Source organism: Bos taurus, chromosome 2, assembly GCF_002263795.3.
Source record: "Bos taurus isolate L1 Dominette 01449 registration number 42190680 breed Hereford chromosome 2, ARS-UCD2.0, whole genome shotgun sequence".
Lineage (NCBI taxonomy): Eukaryota > Metazoa > Chordata > Mammalia > Artiodactyla > Bovidae > Bos > Bos taurus.
Genome location: NC_037329.1, coordinates 74,114,718 through 74,137,146, shown reverse-complemented (window position 1 = coordinate 74,137,146; position 22,429 = coordinate 74,114,718).

Sequence of the window (22,429 nt, the reverse complement as noted above, 5' to 3'; positions counted from 1 at the left end):
TAACAGAGTGTTAAGAACATGAGTTCAGGAGGCAAATAAATCTGATATAACTTCTTGCCTTCAACCTTCAATTCATGCCTTCATCTTTTCTCATTTGGATAGATGATGACAGCCTTCTGTCCATTTTACTTTTTTGCAATTTTTTTTCCCATGGCTAATTAATTGACCATCCTTTCTCCAGAATCCTTGCCCTCCAGGAAAACATCCAAGCTCCTCCTGATTTTGCCTCTGATTTTTCTCTTTGGTCTCAGCTTTCACCATCCCTGTTCTACTACAATGCTATTGCTGTACTGTGTTTAGTTACTCAGTCACCTCTTTGTGACCCCATGGACTGTAGCCCACCAGGCTCCTCTATCCATGGAGATTCTCCAGGCAAGAATACTGGAGTGGGTTGCCATGCCCTCCTCCAGAAGTTGTTCCCAACCCAGGGATCGAACCCAGGTCTCCCACATTGCAGGTGAATTCTTTATCATCTGAATTCTAGTGAACTTTAAATATATATTCACAGTCACACATTGTGATGTGCTTTCCACACCCTGTCTACTCAAGCTTTTTGTCTCCTTGGTGTGCCCTTGACCATTTCTTTGCTTGGATAATTCTTTCCCATTACCCTAGAGCCCACTTTATTACTTATGCTTTTAATTTTCCATATGTTCAAAGCTTCGATATTCAGGTCCTTGCTGATCCTGGAGACACTGCTCCCTGAAGGCTGGCCAATTCCCAGAGACAGTAAACAACTCACCTGGGAGAGTGTCTTTCGTAGGCAAACCAACCAATGCACAGCTCACAGCCAGGCTACCCCTTTATCAAGCTCTCAAACTTCAAACCACTATTTCACAGCACTAAACATCCCTTGGGGGTTCCCTGGTGGCCTAGTGGTAAAGAATCTGCCTCTAATGGGGGAGACCCAGGTTTGTTCCATGGGTCAGGAAGATCATCTGGAGAAGGGAAAGGCTTGGGATGAGATAACAATAAGGGATAGCCCTTGTGCCCCAGAGCCTGTTGAAATTATTCAAACTAGCCAATCTTAAACCTACTTACCTTGCTCCACTAGTTCCTTCCTGTGGAAACCACAATAAAGACTCTGCCATGCCTTCTCCTGGCTCCCTCTGCCTACTGAGGGACCCTGGTGATTTCCTGTGGGGGATGAAGGGGGGGCCTTCTCTTGGGAATTCTGAGTAACAAAGTATCTTTTCAGTGGTAACTACCTTCTTATCTGTTGGCCTCACCTAACATGAATAACAAGGAAACAGTTTAAAACACTTAACTCTATTATCATCCACTGTGGAAAACTGCCCAAATCCCTTCCTCTCCCAGGCGAACATGATACAGTGTATCTCATCTGTGCTTTCATTGGCAATGTAAGTACCATCCTCCCAGCCCACACTGCATTGATAATATGGCACGTTTCCCCACCAAACTCTCTGGCCATAACTACATCTTGTGTATATATTTATTGCCAAACTTTCAGGTAACACCTACAGACAGTGTATAGCAAACTCTCCAGTTGAACTGAACTAAACTAGAAAATGAGCTCTGCCTTCAGAAAACATCAATATGAAAAACGATGCAGAGCAGCAAGCAGATGATTCCAGTTCATCCTGGTAAACTCAAAGATAGCAATAAACAGGGACACTGCAGGAACTGAAGGATGCACATGAGACCCTTGACCTGACATGTAACAGTTTAAAAGGTTTCACTTTGTTTTTCTTTTTGTCTTTAAAAGTCAAAAGTTTCTCCTGCTTTCAACAGCATTTGCACATTCAGTTCAGTCCTATCTGACTCTTTGAGACCCCATGAATCGCAGCACGCCAGGCCTCCCTGTCTATCACCAACTCCCAGAGTGTACCCAAACCCATGTCCATTGTGTCAGTGATGCCATCCAACCTCTGTTGTCCCCTTCTCCTCCTGCCCTCGATCTTTCCGAGCATCAGAGTCTTTTCAAATGAATCAACTCTTCGCATGAGGTGGCCAAAGTATTGGAATTGCAGCTTTAACATCAGTCCTTCCAATGAACACCCAGCACTGATCTACTTTAGGATGGACTGGTAGGATCTCCTTGCAGTCCAAGGGACTCTCAAGAGTCTTCTCCAATACCACAGTTTAAAAGCATCAATTCTTTGGCGCTCAGCTTTCTTTATAGTCCAACTCTCACATCCATATATGACTACTGGAAAAACCATAGGCTTGACTAGATGCACCTTTGTTGACAAAGTAATGTCTCTGCTTTTGAATATACTATCTAGGTTGGTCATAACTTTCCTTCCGAGGAGTAAGCGTCTTTTAATTTCATGGCTGCAATCACCATCTGCAGTGATTTTGGTGCCCAGAAAAATAAAGTCATCCACTGTTTCCCCATCTATTTGCCATGGTAAATTTAAAGCACTGGCAGAATGAAAAGAAATGGCCTCAAAATCAGTTAATTTGGAGCTCCTGACTATTGGGATGGATGACTTGGCATATTTACAAAGAAGAAAATTATTATATCAATTAAATTAGCTGTCTTGGATTTCACCTTCTAAATGTGCTTTCACCATGCCCTGTCTCTATTCCCTCTGTTAGTGTCTTTGTCTTGGCTAATGCTGGTCTTATACCTTCCTGGGGGCTTCTGAGGTGGTGATAGTGGTGGAGAAATTGCCTGCCAATGCAGGAGACATAAGAGGCAGGTTCAATTCCTGGGTCAGGAAGATTCCCCTGGAGAAGGGCATGGCAACCCACTCCAGTATTCTTGCCTGAGAAATCCCATGGACAGAGGAGCCTGCAGGATGGTGGTGGGGTGGGTGGGGACGGGGGGTGGGTGGAGGCAGCGGCTACAGTCCATAGAGTCACAAAGAGTCGGACACGAATGAACCAACTTAGCAAGCACGCACGCACATATGGCATACCTTCCTCCAGAATGAAAGACCAAGCAGTGATTAAATGTCCTGGTCTGCATTTTCAGGCCCTATTTGCCTACTTGATTAAATATTCAGCAGAGACTATGAGGATATAGCCAGTCTATTGCCCCTTTCATCTTACCTCAACACTTCCATCACAACTTTTTATCCAAGCTTGACAAACTGACTTACCAACGTATCAATTTTAGGCATATAATCAAAGCCTGTGACTTAATAATTCACTCTACTCTCCAAATACATAGTCATTATGCCTTGAAAGCAAGTTATACTGCATTGTAATTTTCCATAAAATTGCAAATGATGGTAAGCCATAAGCCATGACACCAATTCTGGTCAGAGCCAATACAAAAATCTGGATGGAGCCAGAATGCTTCAAACAACTAATTTTAAATGAAGGAGGAACTACTTGAATCCTAATTGGATTGTCATCAGTTAAATGTTAATGCTGAGCTGCTTCTAAAACCATATGCATGGTGGAATTTTTTATTCTCATTATATTACTATTATTTATATTATATAAAACTATTACTGATATTGTTGGTACACAGATTTACTTTCTCAATCCTATTCAGACCCCTTAGATAGCATACTTATTGGGATGACCTTTCCGATAAAACCATTCACAAAAAGTAACTCTTAATGCGATCTCATTAACATTGATTTTTCTGGAGGAGCTGGGGAATCTTGAAAGAAATACAAAAAGTCACAAGTCAAATTTCTGAATGAATTATTAAGTTCATTACATGGATTGTCATCCAAATTTCTTATCCAACAACAAGCTAACTTGGAATATTGAAAACAACATAGGAACTTTGATGGACGCGTATGCAGTTTAAAGATTCTGATGGCTTGACTGAGATTAGAGCAATCCTAAAAAACCTGCCTGCCTTACTAAACTGTTGCTGCTCTTCAGCATTGCTAATAATTGTAGAGATGAGGCTGTTTATCAGTTTGTTTGTTTGTCTGCTCTTTTGTTTTGGCCCTATAATATAATTCTGCTGCTTCTGCTAAGTCGCTTCAGTCGTGTCCCACTCTGTGCGACCCCACAGACGGCAGCCCACTAGGCTCCTCTGTACCTGGGATTCTCCAGGCAAGAATGAATACTGAAGTGGGTTGCCATTTCCTTCTCCAATGCATGAAAGTGAAAAGTGAAAGTGAAGTCGCTAGTCATGCCGGACTCTTAGCGACCTCATGGACTGCAGCCTACCAGGCTCCTCCATGCTCTGAGATTATATTCCATTTTCCCTCCAGCTTTATTGATATATAACTGACGTATTGTGTATATTTAAGGTGTACAATGTGTTAACTTTATTGCTTATATATTGCAAAATGATTACCACCATAGTATTAGCTAACACCTCCATCCCATCCAATAGTTATGCTTTCTTTTTTTGTGGTGAGAACATTAAAGATGTACTAATGGTCCTATTTATAATTTCTTACAATGGTACAAAAGCAATTTCTTACAATGGTACAAAAGCAATATGCATTCAGTAGAAACTATACTTTTAATTTTTTTCCAATACTAGCATCATGCAGTATATACTCTCTTGTGATGCTGGGCAGCATCAGCAAACTGCATATACCAGTCAGCCACACATTCACAAGGATAAACAGCCAATACATTTATGGCCATTCTATATCCAGTCATCCTGCTCTTCACTTTCAGTATAGTATTCAATGGGTTTCCCTGGTGGCTCAACAGTAAAGAATCCACTTGCAATGTAGGAGATATAGAAGACTTGGGCTTGGTCCCTGGGTCAAGAAGATTCCCTGGAAGAGGGAATGGCAGCTGACTCCAGTATTCTTGCCTGGGACAGAGGACCCTGTGGGCTCCAGTCCATTGGGTCACAAAGAGTCGGATACAACTAAATTACCTGAGCACGCATGCATGCATAATATTCAATAAATTGCATTAGATATTCAACATTTTATTATAAGTAGATTTTCTAGTAGGTTATTTTGTGCAACTGTATGCTAATAGAAGTGTTCTGAGCATGTTGAAATTGGCTAGGCTAAGCATGATATTCTATAGGTTAAGTGTATTAAATGCATATCTGTTCTGATGTTTGCTATTTCCTTCTTTCTGCTAACTTTGAGCTTAGTTTGTTCTATTTTTTATTATTATTATTTTCTTGGGGTATAAATGTAAGCTGTTTATTTGTAATCTTTCTTTTTCCTTAATATAGGCATTTATCACTGCAAAATTCCCTCTTAGACCTGCTTTTACAGAATCCTATATGTTTTAATGTGTTGTAGTTCCATTTTCATTTGTTTCGAGATTCAAAATTTCATTTGATTCAAGATTTCATTTGATTCAAGATTTCCCTTTTGATTTCTTCATGACTCATTGGTTGTTAGTAGAACAAACATTTTTTTTAAGTCATTCATCTTCCACATGGAAGACAAGAGAATGCACCTCAAAACCTCTAACTAAATGAACAGAACAGACCAAGGATCCCCTTTGCTGTGCTCAGAAATCATTATCACATTTGAGCCAAGACTTTGCTTTTTATAAACTGCTACAAGATTAGCTGGCATGTAACAGTGGATATCATTATTTCCAGTCTATGGAAAAGGAAACCAGGGCTTAGAGAACTTAAATACCTACCAAAGGAAATAAAGAAATTGGAAGAGCTGTTAATATATTTTCTATAAAATTTTAAAAGACAGTGTTATTCCCATCAACTGTGGTGTTTGTAAATTCAAAGGCACTGTCTAACCCACAGTCTTAGAAGGACAAGTTCTTTAGCATCTCAGTACTTCTTGGAAGGGTAATTCATTTTATCTTGTCTGGCTCCTCTCTAAGACTAGAACTGGTTCCTGAATGCTGGTGAAAATAAATGATTTTCTTAGAATACAATGTGAAAAGTTATCATTGGAATTTTTCAATGCAGTAAGTCCTGCTCCTGTTTGCCATCAACTGTTCCATGACTTGCTTGGTTGTGTGTTATCAGTTTCTTTCAGTATGATTTTCAAGCCTGCTGGGACTTCACTGAACCAAGTGGTTATCGAACATTTGGCTCCATGGTCTCCAAATGTTGGGTTTCATATTCTTAGCTGTTTCTTAATCTAACACCAGCATTTAGGTCCCACCCTGCATTCGATGACCCAACATGAGACAGATGCCACTCAAGCATAGTAATATTTCACCTATCTAAATGATGAGAACAAAGCCAGGAAGCCAACAAGGAGTGGTCTAGCACCTCAGAACCAGCAACTGCAGAAGACACTCTACCCCTTGGCTGAAGGGCAAATAAAGAGGGAAAAATTCTAGACCGTGGTGAAGGTAATAGTCATTTTGTAACAGTTGCAGTAGCTGTATAACAAGAAAATGAGACAGAAACTCTGACCTTCTGGTGAGCACAGCCATTGCCCACTCAAGCCCCAGAGGAAAGGAGCAAAGGAAATAAACACTGCAACCTCTGTCTATTCCTGCCTTCCTATCTTCTGATTGTGGAAGTTATGGGACAACTGAGGTTGGCTGGGACACCCAGTAATAGTCATTTTCTTAGAACATAGAACAAGGTGGAGAGAAGGGTGCAGATTGGATCTGGAGGAAAGAAAGGAAGCATCTATCACACCTCCACATACCTGCTTTTTCCCTCAGGAAGTGTCTAGTTCATATGCAGGGTTCTCCCCTCTGGATTAGCGTGTTTCACGGCTCTGTAGAATTCTTTTCAGATAGGTTCACCACAAGTTGTAGTTATTTGCTAATTTGGGCCTTTCCTCTTGTTTTGACAGTAACACCACCAGAACTCTTTTGAGGAGCCTTTACACCACAATTACTATTTTATGAGGTACATGGCTGATTTAAACACCCCCAGCGACAGAGGTTGAGTCCATTTTTAAGCAGCAGCATCAGGCTAACCCAAAAGACAATATTTCAGTAGCAGCCAAGTCAAGTAAGTCAAAACAAATGAATTGACACAAGAAATTCTGACCAGTTTCAAATTTCACCTCTCAAAAGATAAGTCATCTACTGTTTCTTAACTGTAACTCTAATTATCTCATTGTGTTATAGGATGTTATAGAGCTATTTCCCTTCTAAGATTGTAAAGCCAGAGACCACAACTGTTCTTCTTTATATCCCTAATATCTAGCGCAATCTCTGACATTCAGTTAACACTTGTTGGGATAAATGGGAGAAATGACACACGAGGATAAACATCCAGGCACAGTACTATCCAGATGGTGACTGATCCTCATAGAGATTTTGTCACTACTCGTCAGCCTGTGTGTCTACCTGGTGTCGAGAGTCAGAGTAAGAGGCGTAGCAAAAAGAATAAAGGATAGATGATGATAAAGACAGATTAGGAAATAAGTTTTTAGCTTTGTATGGATAGAGAAATGACTGAAAACCAGATATCTTGGTAAAAATTGAAATGTTCCTACATTGTATTTACCATATAAAGTGAAGTGAAGTGAAGTGAAGTGAAGTGAAAGTCACTCAGTCGTGTCCGACTCTTTGTGATCCCATGGTCTCTACAGCCCATGGAATTCTCCAGGCCAGAATACTGGAGTGAGTAGCCTTTCCCTTCTCCAGGGGATCTTCCTAACCCAGGAATTGAACCAGGGTCTCCTGCATTGCAGGTAGATTCTTTACCAACTGAGCTATCACTACAAAATTGGCAGTAGAGAATGCACAAAATGAAGGAACTAAAAAGGTTAAATAAGGAAGAGCCATGTTTCTGATAGGAGAATAAGAAGATCCACCAATACCTGGATCACTTCTATTGTTTTCCAACATATAGCCCTGGTCTACCTAGGTGGCCATTCCCATACCTTTATTCTGATCATCTTTTTTTTTTTTCAAAGCCTGGAATGTGCCCCCACTTTTTTGTACCACATCCCTCAAGGCCAAATTCAAATTAAACTCCCTCCCAGAATCCATCTTACCTGCTATGACTCATATTATTAATACTGTAGAGAAAACACAGAAAAAGAGGGAGTCTCCAAAAACAATTGTCCAAGAGATCACCATGGAGGTTAGAAGAGATAAAATGGTCAAAGTCAACTAACTTCAAAGCAGATTCACTTTTGTCTATTTGTTTGAGCCTCAATAGAAGATGACTCCACATCACTCAATATTCTTCTGCTTTGTTACATTAATATCCCACCTGCATGATATTTTTCATCCTTTCAAAATTATAAAGGTTACGTGGGAGGAAGGAAAATAGCAAGCATGAGTTAAAATTCTCTCACCCTCCCCCTTCCCTACCATAGCACCTAGCAAGCCCAGGATTAGGTGTTTAATAGATATGTGATCATTTTGATCAATCAAAATGACATTATATGAAGAACAGTCACTTTTTATCATGAAATCTCCTTCAAATGATTGGAATGTGTTTCAAGCAGCTTCATTTCTCTTAGGAAGCTAATATCCATAAATGTATCCATGTATATCTTTAGATTGCATTAAAATTTGCTGGTTGAACAAATATATATAAAAAGAGAGTATATATATGTATATGTACATATATATATATATATATATCTGATACCTTGCCTGCTCTAAATTCTTAAAAATGACAAGTCATATTTCAAAAATAATAAATCCACATTATAGCATATAAGATATTGAAAAGACAAGGTCAGATTGACAGATGAAGTATAGCTGAAAGGATATGCAAAAAGAAATTGCTGAAAATATAAGTGGTGGGTCCTAGTCATGAGAGCCTTGCTTATGATGCCACAGCAAACAACTCCATAAATGTGTTTACTTAACACACAAGCCTCAGTCTCTCTTATGTTACACATCACCAGGGGATTGGTGGAGGGTCGATTACACAAATCACTCAAGGATCCAGGCTCAGGGAGGTCCATTCCTTTTCAGAAAGAATATCATTTATAACATGCAGACAGTAGAGTGTTTGGCATGGACCCATGAAATCCTTGCAGCTAGAATCGAGAGTAATTTGCAGAATCCCTCTTGCTGAGGCTGCTGATTGGGCTACACCTACAGCACCTGCTGGGCTTCCCAAGTGGCTCAGTGGTAAAGAATTCATCTGCCAATGCAGGGACACGGGTTCAAGTCCTGGGTTGGGAAGATCCCCTGGAGAAGGATATGGCAACCCACTCCATTTTCTTGCTTGGGAAATCCCATGGACAGAGAAGTCTTGTGGGCTACAGTCCATGGGGTCACAAAAGAGTCAGATACGACTTAGCAACTAAACAATAACAGTTACTAGAACAGGAAGAGGAAAAGGCCAGCCAACTGCCTCAGCCTGTAATGGTGCTATATCACCTCTCAATAACCTCCAATTGACCCAAGTATCCACGTGGCCCTCTCCAACATAACTGAGAAATGTAGAAGATAAAATGGAGTATTTGCTGAATATTATTCTCTGCCACCCCTGGAGAAGGAAATGGCAACCCACTCCTGTACAGTTGCTTAGAGAATTCCATGGGCAGAGGAGCTTGGCAGGCTAGAGTCCATGAGGTCATACAGAGTCAGACATAACTGAGCAACTAAGCACACACACACACACATTCTCTGCCACTTAATGTAAAAGTCTTCCCTTAGTCTTCAAATGATACTGTATGACTTGATTTCAGGAAAATGGTAGATAGAACCTAATCTGTAAAAGACACCTAGAGAAAGAAGAACCAAGGAGATAAGAATTATTGACAAGGAACTATGCCTCCATCTTGCATATATTACCTAAGGTACTTCTTTTCCATCACTTATTTCCTGTTTTTCTAGTTCCTATGTGCTGCATGCTAAGGCACCTCAGTCCTGTCTGACTCTTTGCAACACTATGGACAGTCACCCACCAGGCTCTTCTGTCTATGGGATTCTCTAGGCAAGAATATAGAAGTGGGTTGCCATGCCCTCTTCCAGGGAATCTTCCTGACCCAAGGACTGAACCCATGTCTCTTATGTCTCCTGTATTGGCAGGTGGTTCTTTATCACTAGTGCCACCTGGGAAGCCCTTATTTAGCACATCTCCTCCTTTTTAAAGACAAAGACCTTGGAGTTTAATTTTCTCCTTAAAATCAAGGAGGAGTCAATCCCATCCTTGGATGAAGATTCTTTAATGGTCTAGTGGATAGAATATCTACTAAATATTCTTAAATTTCTTCTAAATGTATTCATCCATACTTTCAGTCATAAAGTAGTATGGAGTACTTCTTTTAAAAATTTTTTAATTGGAGGATAATTGTTTTACAATATTGTGTTAGTTTCTGCCATATATCAACATGAATCAGCCATAAGCCTACATATGGCCCCTCCCTCTTGAACCTCCCTCCCACCTCCCACCCCATCCCACTCCTTTAGTTTGTCACAGAGCACCTGATTTGAGCTCCCTGCATCATACAGCAAATTCCTTCAGGCTATCTGTTTACATAAGGTAATGTATTTGTTTCAATGTTACTCTTTCAACTTGTTCCTCCCTCTCCTTCCCCTGACTGTGTGCACAAGTCTGTTCTCTATGTCTGCATCTCCACTATTTTTCTGCAAATAGATTCATCAGTACCATCTTTCTAGATTCCATATGAGTGAAGTCACTCAGTCGTGTCCGACTCTTTGTGACCCCATGGACTGTAGCCTACCAGGCTCCTCCGTCCATGGGATTCTCCGGGCAAGACTACTGGAGTTGGTTGCCATTTCCTTCTCCAATAAAATAGATAGCCAACGGGAATCTGCTGTAGGCTCAGGAAACTCAAACAGGGGCTCTGAATCAACCAAGAGAGGAGGGATGGGGAGGGAGATGGGAGGGGGGTGCAAAAGAGAGGGGACATATGTATACCTATGGCTGATTCATGTTGAGATTCAACAGAAAACAACAAAATTTTGTAAAGCAATTATCCTTCAATAAAAAAATAAATTAAAAAAAAATGACAGAAACCTTTTGAATTCCGTAAACCTGGACTCAAGTCCATTTGGACTCAAGGGATATACAATACATTTCAGACACCTTTCATTAGCTTGGACTCTAATATTATGAATATCAGATTCCATATGTATGTGTAAAAATATTGTATACAAATATTTATTTTTCTCTTTCTGACTTACTTCATTCTATGTAATAGTCTCTAAGTTTGTCCACCTTGAAGTACCTTCTATGTGTCACAGAGTGTGCTAGGTTCTCTGTCTCTGAACGCACAAAATCAAATCAAACCTGGGTTCTGCACAAACAGAAGCCACAGAGAAACACATGGAGTTAAGTCTCTGGGGCATAATTGCAGAATCTTCCAGAGCCAGGAAAGGTATAGAAGGGCTTTGTAATGCAAGTGACGTTGGAAGAAACTTGAAAGGTCCAGTTTAGATATAATTACAAGCATTAGGAAAACGTTCTATTATTTTTTCAATCTTTCCTCACCACAGTTACTTCTTGTTTTTCAATTCATCTTCCCATTTACTTGCTTGGCAGAAGTGACAGGAACCCAGAGGGATGCCACCTTTCTCAGCTTCCAAATCATTCAACTCTGCCTTTCCCAGCTGTTGTGCTTAATTTAAGTCTGAAAAACCAACCTGGAGGCACAGGAAGCTGACTGCTCCTTTCCCACTTGATGGTCGAGTCAGCTTTTAAAATAATGCTTCCCATATTTGTTATTCTCCTTCTTTAGCACCATTGCCAGCTGTACTTTCCATTGCACATGAATTTTGGTCTATTCCAATTTTCCACTCCTCTGACTCTAATCCCATGGTTACAAATGGAATCCCAGGCTGCACTAATATCTCTTACTTGCTGGCACTGAAAAGATCAATATTTCAAAATGCCATATGTTTTATAGATCAGCCATGGCATGCATACAAATAAATGAGATCTGAACCATTACAAGTATCTGTAAGTTACAAAAACAACTGTCAAAAAAAAGGCAAGTTATCCCTTGTGGCTACATATCCAAAGGTCATCTTGAAGGCTGACCAGGATGCCAACTCTTCATGTGTCTTTTGCCATATCTGGGAGTTTGAAGGAGAAAAGGATCACCAAAAATGCCAACAGCATGCTGAGTAATTTGATGCTGAATGAACGCATTGGCAATTAGACATCCCCAGGGTTCAGCTTGAGGCTCTATCCAGTGGCTGCATTTGGTTCCTGAGAGTCTTGCTTGTACTCATTCCTTCACCTCTTTCATTCAACAAATACTCATTGAGCACCTATACCTCATGGCCTGAACTATGTTCCATGGATAAAAGGACAAATAAATCTCTTCTCAAGAGGCTCTTGCTCCACAAGAGGAAATATGTACATAGGTAACGAAGTGTAATAGGCACAAAGAGAGAGGAAAACTCTCAGCTTCAAGGATCCCAGGAGTCTTCCAAGAGGAAGTGAGCCTGAGCTAAGTGTTGAACAATTTCAACACTTTCAACACTTTTACAGGTCAACAATTTCAGAATGCATCTGGTAGAAAGAATGACACATGTCAGAAACTGCAAATGGTTCAATATGACCAAGCAATTCATGACAATGGACATGTGAGACATAGAAATAAAAAATAAGAAATCATCTTTGTTTCAAAAATATTAGAGTTCTTCGGGATGGTTAGGGACAGGATCTAGCAGGTATGGATGATCCACTGTGTACGTCCAAGGATTCTTCCACCCAATGTTATTTAATTTTATCCTTCCAGTAGTTCTCAAGGTACATTTAGTAAAGGCACTCTCTCTTTCTCAGATAGGGAAAGGAGGACACAGAGAGATTCAATATCTTGCCTTGGATCTTCACACAGTAGATTATTAAATTAGACTACAAGCCATGGACTCAGAAGTTTACAGAATATATAAAAATTCCAGTTGAATGATGTTTGGAGCCAGACCAAGAGACATAAATTCTTAGATATAGAAATCGGATGAAAGGAAAAATTAGTGTTCATAGAGTGAAATATAAGATTGATGTAGCAGACAAAATAAAAAACTGAAATATGGGATAGAAATTCACCAGAGAGAGAAGAATAAGCACATCTTTACAGGGAGAAAATAAATAGATTCTTAGAAGTCAAAGTCATTAATGTGTGGTCAGAGTTAGCTCTCTTGAGATACACTGGACTCATCAAAGCACTTTGCAGGGTTGGACAAATATTTGCAGAATGCCTATGAGATACGAAACCTTATATCTTTACTTTAGAAACCTTCACTAATTTACCCTCATAACAAATCAATAAGCTTCCCTATTATCTCATCCATGAAATGGGAGTGAATCCAGGTTGAAAGATAAAACACTTGTCACACACATACATATCACAGTGTTCACAGGAGTAGAGACCAATAACTCATATCACCTTCATTTTATAGGTAAAGAAACTCAAACGTGAGAGAGACTGGATCCCTTGCTTTCAGTCATGTAGCTAGAGGAGACAGAGAGCATATTTTAAGCCAGGTATGTCTGTTTCATTTTTTCACAGCCTTTCAAATCATGCAAACTCCATCCATTAGTGTTAAACTGAGGCAGAACTGTTTAATAGACATGTAAGTACTCAATGAAATGAGAATACTAAAACTCTATTCTTTGATTATTTCCCTCACCACAATATATCTTTATTTCAGGAACCCGGGGCTTCCTGAAATCCTGACCAGTTCTGATTCCTTAAAATTATAGATTGATAGATGATGGGTAGATAGACAGATAGATACATGGATTATTAGATATTTCTACTTCAATATGATTTACTGCCACACCTGACTTCTTCTAGGTTCTTTGTATCCTAAAGCTTTTCTGTTTGTATAATTAACAAGTATACACTTTTAGATAATTTCAGGAACCACTGAACAGGTGAGGCATCAGAAAGTCCCTGAAGTCATCACAGTCTTACTACATCCTTTGATTTAGCAAAAAACAACCCTATGCAAATATCAAAAGACTGTAAAATCATCAGGCTCCACAGAAGTTCCAAAGTAATAAAACGAGCCCATTTCAAGGCAAGAAGAATGACCCCTATTAAAAAAGAGTTTTAAAAATTAAGTACAGTAATATGGCTTTAGTCTGTCAGAGCAATAGTCAAATGAAAATATATTTAAAGAGCGGTTCTGGCCCCTCTGGTAGGTATACCTGTGAGGGGCATCATCTCTTTAATAACTTTGCTGTATTTCTTCACCACATTACTGAAAATTGTTTAATGAGCAGTTTCCCTCAGAGAAGATACCAGATTCTCAGAAGCAGTTGCCATGAGAGAGACTCTTTAAAGCCTGATGAAATTATGTTTATTCTTTTACATTTCTTCCTGAAGTGGTTGAAATCGTGGTGATTTCATTTTTTTCCCCCTTTAGAAGTATGTTTTCTGCTTATAAAAATAGTAAGTGTTCATGGTATATAATGTAAAATTAAGCAGTCTAAAGAACAATCAAGATCAATGTGATTCTATCGTACAAACACAGAGGGTAACTAAATATTAAGGATTTCTAACTTTCTAAACTTGAATTCCTACATGATTTTTGTATGAGTAAGAACAAATAAAAATACATCAATTACATTTGGATCCTGCCTCAATTTTTGTAGCCCACTTTTTAAAAATTGTATCATTCTCTCATATAAATCATACTCTTCTTGTAAACCAGAAAGCAATTGCCTAGATATATCAGTTTTCTCCTGTGTGCAGTGATCTTCTTTTCCATTCACACCTAACACTTCCTCCCATTCATAACTCTTGTGTCCTTAGGCAGCTATTGTCCCTTTTCAGCCTACTTTGTGCCATCCTGGTGTTACTGCTCTTCCTCCAGCATAACCCGTGATTACATGTGTTGGCATTAATGTCAGACAGCCAAGAATCAATTCACCCATCCAATTACTGGCTCTGTGATTTGGGGTAAGTCACTTAAGCTTTCAAGGCCTCCATATTTTTTATCCACATAATTGAAGATTTAAAGATAAACCACCTGAATTTAAAGATAAAGATTTAAAGATAAATCACCTGAAGGGCATACCACAGAGATAGGCATGGAGTAGATCACTGGTTCACATTAACTTAAATGGTAGCTAATATTGAAGATAAGTAGTGGGAAATGTTACATTGAGAGAGGTAGTTATGATAAAGTTTCTTCAAAAACAGCTAACACAGACTTTTTACTGGTTTTCTTTTCAAATAACAGTACAGTTTGGCTTTTAGTGATTTAAAAATTTCTGCTGAAATTTTCCTTCATAAATTGCCTCTCTCCTATTTCTACTGACAACTTTATTTTTTATTTTGGTAGTTTATTTGTTTATACTTTTTGCTCTTTTCATTTGCTGGGGATTAAATGTATTTCTTATTGATTTACAGATATTGTTTTTGAAATATACATATTTTATATCCCTTCAGGTTAGTTGAATATTTTTAAAATTCCACTTTGATTCCTCTATTGATGTTTTCCCTGGAGTAGGAAATGGCAACCCACTCCAGTATTCATGCCTGGAAATTTACATAAACAGAGGAGCTTGATGGACTACAGTCCAGGGGGGGGCCCAAAGAGTTGGACAGGACTGAGTGACTGAAAAAGGAGAAGAGGAAAGATATACTCATTTAAATGCAGAGTTTTAAAGAATAGAAAGGAGAGATAAGAAAGCCTTCCTCAGCGATCAATGCGAAGAAATCTCTTCAAGAAAATTAGAGATACCAAGGGAACATTTCATGCAAAGATGGGCACAGTAAAGGACAGAAATGGTATGGATCTAACCGAAGAAAAATATATTAAGAAGAGGTGGAAAGAATACACAGAAGAACTATACAAAAAAGATCTTCATGACCCAGATAACCACAGTGGTATGATCACTCACCTAGAGCCAAACATCCTGGAATGTGAAGTCAAATGGGCCTCAGGAAGCATCACTACAGACAAAGCTAGTGGAGGTGATGGAATTCTAGTGGAGCTATTTCAAATCCTAAAAGATGATGCTGTGAAAGTGCTACACTCAAAATGCCAGCTAATTTGCAAAACTCAGCAGTGGCTACAGGACTGGGAAAGGTCACTTTTCATTCCAATCACTAAGAAAGGCAATGCCAAAGAATGCTCAAACTACCACACAATTGCACTCATCTCACATGCTAGCAAAGTAATGCTCAAAATTCTCCAAGCCAGGCTTCAACAGTACATGAACTGTGAACTTTCAGATGTTCAAGCTGGATTTAGAAAAGGCAGAGGAACCAGAGAGCAAATTGCCAACATCCATTGGATCATTGAAAAAACAAGAGTTACAGAAAAACATCCACTTCTGCTTTATTGACTATACCAAAGCCTTTGACTGTGTGGATCACAATAAACTGTGGAAAATTCTGAAAGAGTTGGGAATACCAGACCACCTGACTTGCCTACTGAGAAATCTGCATGCAAGTCAAGAAGCAACAGTTAGAACTGGACATGGAACAAAAGACTGGTTTCAAATTGGGAAAGGAATACTTCAAGACTGTATATTATCACCCTGCTTATTTAACTTCTATGCAGAGTACATCATGCAAAATGCCAGGCTGGATGAACCACAAGCTAGAATGAAAACTGCCAGGAGAAATATCAATAACCTCAGATATACAGATGACACCACCCTTATGGCAGAAAAAGAAGAGGAACTAAAGAGCTTCTTGATGAAAATGAAAGAAGAGAATGAAAAAGCTGGCTTAAAACTCAACATTCAGAAAACTAAGATCATGGCATCTGGTCCCATCACTTCATGGCAAATAGATGGGGGAAAAAATGGAAACAGTGAGAGACTTTATTCCTTTGGGCTCCATATTCACTGCTGATGGTAGCTGAAGCCATGAAATTGAAAGATTCTTACTCCTTGGAAGAAAAGCTATGACCAACCTAGACAGTATACTAAAAAGCAGAGACATTACTTTGCCAACAAAGGTCCGTCTTGTCAAAGCTATGGTTTTTCCAGTAGTCATGTATGGATGTGAGACTTGGACTATAAAGAAATTTGAGTGCTGAAGAATTGATGCTTTTGAACTGTGGTGTTGGAGAAGACTCTTGAGAGTCCCTTGGACTGCAAGGAGATCCAAACAGTCTATCCTAAAGGAAATCAGTCCTGAGTGTTCATTGGAAGGACTGATGCTGAAGCTGAAATCTCAGTATTACTTTAGCCACCTGATGAGAAAAACCAACTCACTTGAAAAGACCCTGATGCTGGGGAAAATTGAAGGCTGGAGGAGAAGGAGACGAGAAAGGATGAGATGGCTGGATGGCATCACCAACTCAATGGACTTGAGTTTGAGTAAACTCCAGGAGTTGGTGATGAACAGGGAAGCCTGGCATGCTGCAGTCCATGGGGTCTCAAAGAGTCGGACACAACTGAGCGACTGAACGGAACTGACTGAGTGACTGAGCACACACACATTAATATTTTAGCTATAATCTCTTTACATTAATTTTCACTGGTTTCACTAGAAATTACAATGTATGTCTTAGCCATCTACGTGGACTTACTATTTTACTGCATACATGCATGCTAATTCGCTTCAGTCATGTCTGATTCTTTGTGACCCTATGGGCTATACCCTGCCGGACTCCTTTGTCCATGGGATTCTCCAGGCAAGAACACTAGAGTGGGCTGCCATGCCCTCCTCCAGGGGGTCTTCCTGACCTAGGAAACTAACATGTGTCTCTTATGTCTCCTGTATTGGTTGCTGCTGCTGCTAAGTCACTTCAGTCGTGTCCAACTCTGTGTGGTAGGCAGGTTCTTTTTACTAGTGCCATCTGGGAAGCCTCTAATATTTTACTACATCATGTAAAAATGGTAGAAACCTTCTAATATAGCTCAATTCATCACCACCAAAATCTTGGTAGTATGATTATTATACACATAATACTAATAAACATTACAACCACCATACTACAGTGCTATAATTATTTTTTTAAATAGTACCTTTTTTTTTTTTAATTAAGAGAAGAACAAACTCCTACCCCTCAAAGATTTTGGTGGTTTTTATGTGCAGATGGGGCATTCATGCTCTCTCCCTCCCTTCCAAGAACTCCCCTAACAGTTATCATGGTTCTGCCAGCTTGAACTTTGTCCTTTGACACCTCATGCCAATAAGGAGCAGCTCTGTGTGCAGGAGGTTCATGCAACCTGAATACAGAGCAGTAGAGGGTACCTTCCAGCCTGATGCTGCCAACTTAACACATCTCACTCTTGTTTCTCCATGTTTGCTCCCTAGAGCTTATAAATAGCTCTATTTTTCACATTATTTGTCTACATTTTGTAATTATTATCTATACGTATAGGGTTAGTCTTATTAAGCTTTTCTATCATGACTAGAAATCAGATTTCTGTTTTGACTCCTGAGTTTTTTCTTCCTCCATCCCCTCATTGCTTGTGTTCCACTGAAGAATCACATTCCTGTACATGGAAGAACTTTTCTTCACTCAAGGGTATGTGAGGCTTTCTTTCCTACTACAGTCTTCAAGCAAAATACTTGAATGTGGCTCTAATAATAATAGCTGAGTCTAATCCACTCTAACTCTCCTAAAATGGAAGAAAATAAACAGAGCTTATTCTTCATGTAAAAAAGAATCTTTCTCCTTGTTTCTGTCCATGCTGTTCTCTTCAGAGCCAACTGTTACTTCAACATTCTCTTCCGTTTTACTTCCCCAAATGGGCTCTTCTTCTCTTACCGAGATGAGCCTATAGTCCACGGCCTTTCTTTTATTGAACCCAAAGACTATTCATAAATATATAGTTTCCATGGTCTTCATTAATGTTCAGTCACCGTTTTCTTTTTTTTATTTTATTTTATTTTATTTTTAAACTTTACATAATTGTATTAGTTTTGCCAAATATCAAAATGAATCCGCCACAGGTATACATGTGTTCCCCATCCTGAACCCTCCTCCCTCCTCCCTCCCCATACCATCCCTCTGGGTCGTCCCAGTGCACTAGCCCCAAGCATCCAGTATCGTGCATCGAACCTGGACTGGCAACTCGTTTCTTACATGATATTTTACATGTTTCAATGTCATTCTCCCAAATCTTCCCACCCTCTCCCTCTCCCACAGAGTCCATAAGACTGTTCTATACATCTATTTTTTTTTAAATTATTAGCTCTGGTTTGGACTTTCAGTTCGGTCACTCAGTCATCACTCTTACGGAAAATCTCTGAGAACATGAACGATTCACCAGTGTACCTGCTCCCAAGGTCATCTCTTTTTAAATTCTAATCAGTTCCCATTTCTCCAAAGACTACACACGGATTGCCAACAAGCACGTGAAAAAAATGCTCAGCATCACTAATTTTTAGAGAAATGTAAATCAAAACTTCATTGAGGTACCACATCACGGCAGTCAGAATGGCCATCAAAAAGTCTACAAATAGTAAATGCTGAATAGGGTTGGTGGGAATGTAAATTGGTGCAGCCACTATAGAGAACAGTATGGAGCTTCCTTAAAAAACTAAAAATAGAGCTACCGTATGACCCTGCAATCACACTCCTGGGCATACATAAAAGAAAACTCTAAAAAGATACGTGCGACCTGACATTCACAGCAGCACTATTTACAATAACCAAGACATGGAAACAACATACATGTCCATAAATAGATGAATGGATAAAGAAGATGTGATACACACATACCATGGAATATTGCTCAACCACAAAAAGGAATTAAATAATGCCATTCCATTTGTAGCAACATGGATGGACCTAGAGATCATTGTATTAAGTAAAATAAGTCAGAGACAAATGCCATATGATGTCACTCATAGGTGGAATCAAAAAAAAAAAAAAAAGATACAAAGAACTTATCCATAAAACATAAACAGATTCACAGACATAGAAAACAAACTTATAATTACCAAAAGGAAAAGGAAGGGAAGGGATAAATTAGGAGTTTGGAATTAACAGATACACACTACTATATATAAAATATAGGACTTACTGTGTAGCACAGGAAACTATATTCAATATCTTGTAATAACCTATAATAGAAAAGGATCTGAAAAAGAATATACATATATGCATATGCACTTGAAACTGACACATCATTGTAAATTAACTTCAATTTAAAAAAGGAAAAGAAAAAATATTCTGGTCAGTTTTGTTCCAATCTGTAGTTGAAATTTATTTATTGAAATATTTTGGAAAGGAAGAGGTAAATAAGAGTTGAAAACTAAAATTGATCAGCATAAGAGAGTTAGAACATGAGAGACACTAGAATATACAAATAGGTAGTCAATATATTGAATTCAGGAAACATTTGAATCCTGTATCTAGAGATGTGTGCGTGCATACCCACTCAGTCATATCCAAATCTTTCGTGACCCCATGAACTGTAGACCACCAGGTGCTCTCCATGGGACTCCCCAGGCAAGAATACTGGAGAGGCTTGCCATTTCCTCCTCCCAGGGATCTTCCCGACCCAGGAATCAAACCCACATCTCTTCATTGGCAGGCAGATTCTTTACCACTGAGTCACCTGGGAAGTCCATGGACCATAATAAGTGTTCAATAATTGTTTATTGAGCACTGATATTTAAGTTTGTAAATGACAATGTCTTTGTTCAAACAATTTACCTATGACTCATTTTAAAAATGGTTTTATTTAACTTGTCTAGGAAGAGAGACTAAATGTTTGCATCATGACTTTGGAAATGGCCTTCAACTAGAGAAAAATAATTCTATGATTTATGTTTCTAGGTTGAAACGTGGTTGAAAGGGCCCTTCTTGGCACGCCATAGTAAGTCTTTGCATATATCTCCTGTAACACTTCAAACTGATTTGTGATCATTCATCTGGTTGTCCCCTCCACCAAACTGTGAGTTGCTGGAGGATGAAAGCGGTGCTGTCCTCATTTCAGAAGACCCCATGGTCATTATGTTGGCCACACACAGTGGAAACTCAGAAAACGGTAAATAGGTACATGTGACTTTTTATTCCTAAATAAATGGTTTGCTTAGTATGCTAATTATCAGTAAGAGTTTTTTAAATGACGTATTAATATGCCAAATTAGACTTCTATGAAGTTTATACAGTTTCAGCATTTATTTATTAGTTGCCTTCTAAGGCTTCCCAGGAGGCTGTGGGTAAAGAAACTGCCCGCAATGCAGGAGACGCAGGTTTGATCTCCAGGTCAGGAAGATCCCCTGGACAAGGGCACAACAACCAACTCTAATATTCTTGCCTGGAGGATCCCAGGACAGAGGAGCCTGTCTGTCTATAGTCCATAAAGTCACAAAAAGTCAGACACGACAAACAACTGAGCTCACACCCTAGGGCTGAGGCGTGGAGAAGGGCCAGAAGAGGCAAACAGAGAGAACTTACAGAGGAAGGGTGAGCGTCTGCTGTCTGTTTGCACATTAAGCAAAGCACAGCACAGGAAACAAGGCTTCCATAAACTGGAATCTAGTTCTGCGCTTTTTAAGATTAATATAGTTTCAAAAACTTAATTCAAAAGAATTTTCATTTCTACTTAAAACAATTACTGGTAAAGTTACACAAGCAGATAACACCCTCTGGCTTAGACATTCTGAGCAGAACTATTTTCCTTATCTACTTTCGATACACAGTCAATAGTAGATCAGGAATGGCTGTCTAACACATGCTGCCCTAGTCAGCTATGCCAGAACAGTTCCCAAAATAAAAATGGTAACATCTAAATTTTATCATAAAATGATCCAATTTTATCATAAAAAGAGCCAAGACACATACTTGCCACTTATTAGAGTTTCTCTGGTGGCTCAGTCAGTAACGAATCTGCCTGTAATACAGGAGACCTGGGTTTGATACTTGGGTCAGGAAGATCCCCTGGAGAAGGAAATGGCAACCCACTTCAGTATTCTTGCCTGGAAAACCCCATGGACAGAGGAACCTGGTGGGCTACAGTCCATGGGATTCCAAGAGTCAGACACAACTTAGTGACTAAACTACCAAGAAGGAATTTGGTGTCTCTTCTTATTTCTGAAATTTAGTAAAACAAAAATGGATTTAGACACTTTTCTCACTTTATACATTCTTTACCCACTGAGTCTCCTGGGATGCCTACTAAAGTGAGTGAAGATTGTCCATGATTTTAGGATCACCAAATTGCATAGAAGAATGGTTAGTTGTTAGAGTTCCTAAGCCCCTCTTCTTTAGAAAGGGGAAGAAGTAGCTCCAGTTTCGTCAACTCAAAGAAGTAGAAAATACATTTGATATTGCAGCATCAAACAAAAACAAAGTGAGGAGAGAGACATCAGAATAGGAAACCCTAGAGGAGAATTGGGCTGTACTTATATTTTCTAGACTCAACAACACAGCAAAATGTAAAGTAACACAAGTGAAATTCTTCATCACCATTTTCATTGTTTCTTCTATCCTAGGTCCATTGCTTTGTTTTCATCTGGACAATTTCAATAACCTCTTAGTTCCTTATCAGCAACCTCATCTTCCTCCAAAGGACCACCAGGGTGAACCGATAATGCTGTTTGTATGCTCAAATTCTTGCAACAACTCTCTCTGAGAAGAAAGTCCAAAGTCAGCCTGGTGTTCCACTCTCCTTAAGCATTCCTCCTTTTTAAGTGCTTTAAAATAACCTTAATAACAAGTGTAACAACTGTATTCTAGGCATCCTGTTGGGACATTTTAAAGGCCACATTTAAAAGCCCTTTTCCTGTTTCTCTATGCTTCCAGACCTTCCTGCACA